This window comes from Perissodus microlepis, chromosome 23 (genome assembly GCF_051167445.1).
Source record: "Perissodus microlepis isolate ML-2025 ecotype Zambia chromosome 23, ASM5116744v1, whole genome shotgun sequence".
Taxonomy (NCBI): Eukaryota; Metazoa; Chordata; class Actinopteri; order Cichliformes; family Cichlidae; genus Perissodus; species Perissodus microlepis.
Window position 1 is genome coordinate 16687746 of NC_140482.1, and position 6827 is coordinate 16694572.

A 6827-nucleotide genomic window follows, 5' to 3' on the forward strand; every position below is an offset into this window, starting at 1 on the left:
GGTTTTAAAATGGATAAAACAGGCTAGCATTAAGCTTCAGGAATGGTCTTTTCAAAGCCCAGAGCTCAATCCTCAAAATTTGTGGAATATCTTTAGGGGTCTCTGAGCCTAAGAATTTAATTGCCGGTAGTGATCTGCCATTGTTAGCTGTATATGACAAATAAAATTTGAAACTAAAAAGCCAGGTCGGGGAAAGCCAACTACTGTACAGTTTAAATCAGGGATGTCAAACTCAATTGCACAGGGTGCCAAAACTCAAGGCGCACTTTAGGTCGCGGGCCACACTATTGTTTTAGTGAACACACTAAAACAATGTTTGTTTGTTTTTTAAACATAAATGTGAATAAAAACAGACAGGAATAATATTCCAGATTAAATAAACTTAAAAAAAATAAACTTTAACTATTTTGCTCTTCATAAAAATATATCCTGTCAAAATGATGCAAGTTAGAAATATGAACATGCTGCCAAAAACCCCAGAAAAAATAAATGAAAGTATACGCAAGGTTGGAGCCGCATGTAGACGGAGCTGGGCATTGCTTCAGGAATGGAACTAATAAACTTTGCGGGCCATTCAGTGTCGTACTTTCCCTTGAGTGTACCATTACACTGCAGCTCCATCTGAATCTGCACAGGTGCAGTTCAGCAAAGTCCGCTGACTTTGTTCAACATTACTTGGCAACAGGGAAAGTGAGGCAAGTTGCACTGGTGCATTTGTGACCGCTTCACTTGAAATGCCTTCACCGCATCATACATGCCATGTCCATGAACTGACAGATTTCCTTGCTGAGCTCAAACTCGATTGAGAACTTTTCCCCAACTCAACCAACAGACCTCTGTATGATAAGGAATGTCAGCAAACTCTGAATCTATTTCCCTCATAAAAGACTGAAATTGACGGTGATTTAAACTTCTAGCTCAGATAAAATTTACGGTTTGCGTTACGGTGATCATTACATTTTAGGACTTTACCACACAGCTTTTCCTGGTGTATGATGCAGTGATATGCTGTTAACTCACGGTACAGTTCTCCTCCTGCATCTTTACTCGCATCCTGCTGACTAGTACGCTTTTTTTTTTTTTTTTTTTTTTTTTTTTTTTTTTTTCACCACACAACACCGCCGCTCCATCTGTTGTAAGTCCAACAAGTTTGTCCCAGGGCAGTTTCATGTCGGTTACACTTTGACATACGTTTTAAAAAAATGTCTTTTCCTGTCGTTGTCCCGTGCATCGATTTAATGTTCAATATTTCCTCTAGACGGATGAAGATGGCCAGCTGTGCAATGTCCATCATGTCTGTACTTTCATCCACAGCAAGAGAGTATGCGATAAAGTTTTTGCTTCTTTCACACAACTGTGTTCTTAAATCAGTGGCCATCTCACAAACCCGATCAGCAATCGTATTTCTCCTCAGGCTCACAGTTGCCAAAATCTGCGTTTTGTCTGGACACAAGACGTCGCACACCTTCATCATGCAGCTCTTCAGAGTGGTACCGGGCTGATTTGGCAGTCTCCTCTGCTACAATAAAACTTGCTTTCACAACAGCTTCACTTTGTGATTTTGCTCTGCTGAAATGTCAGATTCTTCTTTAGCTCTTCTACTTTCTGTAGTTTCTGCTCTGCATTTAGGTTTTTCAGCTTATCCTGATGTTTTGTCTCGTAGTGCCGTCTTAAATTAAATTCCTTAATTACAGCCACATTAGCTCCACTAATAAGACACACGGGTTTACCAGCAATGTCTGTAAACATATAATCAGTCACCCACCGGTGCTGAAAGGCTCTGCTTTCAGAATCAACTTTTCTCTCCACCATTGTGAGCGGCTAGCTTTGCAGACAGACAGTGTCACCACCCAGAAACGGATCACCATGTACCCCAACCAGAAGCCTTGGATGAACCGGGATGTTCGTCTCCTCCTGAAGGCCCGCAACACTGCCTTTAGGTCAGGAGATGCACACGCCTACAGTACAGCCAGGGCTAATCTAAAGAAGGGCATCAAAAAAGCCAAACACCATTACAAAAAGAAGGTAGAAGAACACTTCTCCAACTCCAACCCCCGACGCATGTGGCAAGGACTCCAGACCATTACAGACTACAGGACCACCAAACCCTCCCCCGCATCCTCTGATGTCTCCTTCCTCAACGAGCTCAACAACTTTTATGCTCGTTTTGAGTGAGGGAACCCCACAACCACAACCACAACAGACATGACACCAGACGACCAACCTCGGACTCTCTCCCCCACCGATGTAGGAGCGGTGCTGAGCAGGATCAATGTCCACAAGGCTGCAGGTCCTGATGGCATCCCTGGGCGTGTTCTCAGAGCATGTTCTGGGGAGCTTGCAGGAGTGCTCACAGACATATTCAATCTGTCCTTGGCCCACGCTGTGGTACCGGCCTGCTTCAAATCCACCTCCATCGTCCCGATACCCAAAAACTCCAACCCATCTAGCCTCAATGATTACCGCCCAGTAGCACTCACCCCCATCATCACTACGTGCTTAGAGCAGCTGGTCCTAGCACACTTCAAATCCTGTCTCCCCCCCACCCTGGACCCCCACCAATTCGCATACCGCCAGAACAGGAGCACAGAGGATGCAGTCTCCATCGCACTGCACTCTGTCCTCTCACACCTGGACAACAACAACACATACGCCAGAATGCTGTTTATAGACTTCAGTTCAGCATTCAATACAATCCACCCCTCACAACTCATCAGGAAACTGACAGACCTGGGCATCAGTTCCCTCATCTGCAAATGGTTACTGGACTTCCTGACCAACCGCCCCCAACATGTCCGGCTGGATAACCGCTGCTCATCTACAATCACAATGAACACCGGTGTACCACAAGGCTGTGTGATGAGCCCTTTCCTCTACTCCCTCTTCACCCACGACTGCAGACCTGCTGATGGTTCCAACACCATCATTAAGTTTGCAGATGACACCACGGTGATTGGCCTCATCAGTGACAATGATGAGGCCGCCTACAGGGAGGAGGTGGATCGTCTGGCTGAGTGGTGCGTCAGAAACAACCTGCTGCTTAACACCGAGAAGACTAAGGAGCTCATCGTGGACTACAGGAGGAATGCTGACCCACATCCACCCATCCACATTAAGGGGACGGCTGTGGAGCGTGTGAGCAGGTTCAAGTTCCTGGGAGTCCACATCTCCGAGGATCTCATCTGCACGACCAACTGCTCCAAGCTGGTCAAGAAGGCTCACCAGCGCCTCTTCTTCTTGAGGACTCTGAGGAAGAACCACCTGTCCTCAGACATCCTGGTGAACTTCTATCGCTGCACCATCGAGAGCATCCTGACCAACTGTATAACAGTCTGGTACGGGAACTGCTCTGCCTCGGACCGGAAGGCGTTGCAGAGGGTCGTGAAAACTGCCCAGCGCATCGCCGGAGCACCACTTCCTGCCATGAAGGACATCTACAGGAAGCGGTGTCTGAAAAGGGCTGGGAAAATCATCAGAGACCCCAGTCACCCATCACATGGACTCTTCAGCCTCCTGCCCTCTGGGAGGCGCTACAGGAGCCTCCGGACTAAGACCACCAGGTACCGGAACAGCTTCTTCCCCACAGCTGTCAGACTCCTGAACTCTGCCTCCTGACATCTGACCCACGTTAAACTCATGGACTGAACATACACATACCCACAACCACCTACACACACACACAATGGACAACTGTACCCTCAAACACACAATAATAACATGGACTGAACCACCACTCACAACCACTAGCACTTTATATAGCCTCTGTAGAAATTATCCACATATCTCACTTATCTTAACTGCACTACTGTATAGTTCTGTGTAAATAATCATTCTGTACATACGATAATTTTTAATCCTACAACTGTTTATAACTTGCATAGTTCACATTTCTGTATAACTGTATATCTCAGATTCTGTATAGTTTTTTATTTCATATTTCTATCCTGTTCATAGCCTGTACATAGCTTGTACTCACTACAGCCTGTACATACTTATAGTTATAGAATATTCATAACATACTTCATACCGTGTACATTATAACATACCATAATAGACCCATTTCTGTAATATACTTACATATCTATATTATTGCTAATATATATTGTAATATATCTATATCATGGCTAAAGCACTTCTGGATGGATGCAAACTGCATTTCGTTGCCCTGTACCTGTGCATGTGCAATGACAATAAAGTTGAATTCTATTCTATTCGATTCTAGAAGTTTGACTTGATTGACGCGGGAATGTTCCCAGTTAGCCTAGCGGTCAGCAAGGAGGCTGCAGCGCTGCATTATGGGATCTGTAGTTTGTATATTATTAGCGCCTCATATCTCCGGGCCATGCATAACAATAATAGTACATCTATATAAAATGATCTCGCAACTTGTAACCTTGACTTTGACACATGTGGTTTAAATGAACTCTACCAAATGAACTCCAAAGAAGAATGGTCAAATATCCAGCCAGAATTACAGCACAAGCTTGTTGATGGCTACCAAAAGAATCTGATTATGGTGTAACTTGCTTAGGGATATTGAGCCTGTATGGATTAGAGAAAATCCAAAATAAATGCAAACTTGTGAACTCAACTCTTTTTTTCTTTGGGGTTATTTTTAAGCCATTAAAGATGTATGCTGTACAATCATTCCACCCTGGAAAAAGAACAGTTTAAAGAAATCATTAAAAGCCCAAAGATTACCATGACATTCATGTTTATGATGAGTGGATGTAAACTTCTGATCAGTGCTGTAGCTACATTAGATGGACATTAGGCTATTCCTTGCCAAACACAGTCATAAACAATCAATACATGTTCTACTCTTTAAATAACCAGTGCATCCAAGAGTTCTCTTTCACACCAATCATTTTGATACAAAATAGCAGGTAAACACAGCTATTACTAATCACATTAACTAAGGCTTTTTACCTTTAAAAACAACAATCTAACCCTTGATTAACGTCAACAGCAACACCTGTGTCTGCTGTGAACAGGGTCTACAGAAACAAGCTAATTAGCTACACGTGTTTTTTCATTTATTTATTAGCAGTCTGTAAATATACTCAACAAGCAAGTACTCACTTCTACTTGAGTATTTATATATATTGTTTATATTTAGCTAGCCCACTTAACGCTTATAGAACAATACTCACAAAATGTACTTGTGACCTTATGAACAGTAGAAATGTGAGAATATTTTTGAATATGTTTTACCAGTAATTTTGACAAAATCTACACTTACCACTTACTTTAGCAGTCTTCAAAGCTTGTAGCTAGTAATCATCATATCCTCGTGCTAACATTAGCTTCCAACCTGTGCAGGTGTGGACTAAACCTGTGGCTCCAGGCTGAGGGGGGTGCGGGACAAAACAATTAAGTCCCAATAACCTAGTGAAAATGGAAGAGGTGTTTATTTCTTCTCTATTTAATTGGCTTACAATAAATTAATTAATAAGCTAATTACTTCACAGCAGTGGTGGTATTGGCAGTAGCAGCTGCTCTTACAGTTATGTAACACAGAAGTCCTGACAATATGCCATAAAAAGCATGCAAAGTTGAAATGATGACTGTAAGCTGCTTTTGCTTCACCTGTTAGTAACCAGCTACATATCTGGGCAGAACCATTCACTTCTCCTCTTACTTTTTATTGCCATCCATCAGAGAGTGTTAATTCTCTTTCCTCGTCTGTAACTGTGTTTTTGGAGGATGCTAAGCTGCCAAGTTTGTGCTCTTTGCTTCTTAAAGTCTTAAAAAGTCTCCTTTTCTGTGTGGGGGGTTCTGGTGTGTGTGTGCACTTGTCAAGACTCAGCAAGCAGTGAGTGGGAGGACTGAGACCACATACAGTAGATGCCTGAAACATAATGGAAATCGGATTTGGCACGCCGGTCCATCTTGGTGAACTCAAACACCCACCATGGCCGTAAACAACTCAGAGACAGAGCTGCTGCTTTAAAGGTCATGCAAAGTTAGAAATCTCTTTATTTTAAACAAACATCTGGCTCTTGAGCCAAAATGAAAGGGCTTCAGCACAGAAGAAACACTTTGTATGGCTGCAGGAGCTGCAAACGCACCTTTGAATGGTGTAAACTGTGTTTTGTTTTTGTTTTGTTTTTTTAAAAAAGGGTAGCATCATCTGGGAGGTAGATGCATGCTGTGGGGTTAATTGTGAGATATTCTTCTTGGGGTTGTCTTGCAAAGACGGTTGGACCTACCGTGTGATTCTGAACAGCAAAAAGCAGATGCAGTACACTCTGAAAGATTTTTGGGTAATCTCATTAAAGCATCAAAGTGGTCTGATGTGAGCATTCCTTGATTCACTCCTGAAAAGTGTTTTAGTAGCGCAGCAGTAAGCACACACTGCATGTAGACAGGGAATGAGATCGGTAACCAGCTGGGAGCAGCTCGTTGATAAGTCTTCCCCTTGTTGTGCTGATAAAAGGCTGCTCACAATTTGACCCACGGGTTAACACTGCCAAGATGGCAATAAGGTAATAAGGCAACAAAAAAAGGAGGCTTTTAGGTTTTCAATTTATGAATGATTTGCTGCATATAAGAAGAGCAAGGATTTGCACAGTAAGAAATCACTCTATCAGCCACTAGCCTGCTAGGAAATAAGTTACTCTAATCCACTTGATCAAGGTCCCTTCATCAAAGCCTGTTCAGATATTCTGTGACAAACCTTGAGTTTAAAAGCATAAAAGACATTATTTCAAGATTATATTTGCACAAACCCAAAATATTTTTTATTAAAAATGAAGGCTTTACCAACAGCATTGTTTACACACAATTCAGGTTTAGTGCATGCACTGTGATTGCAGTGTAGTTTC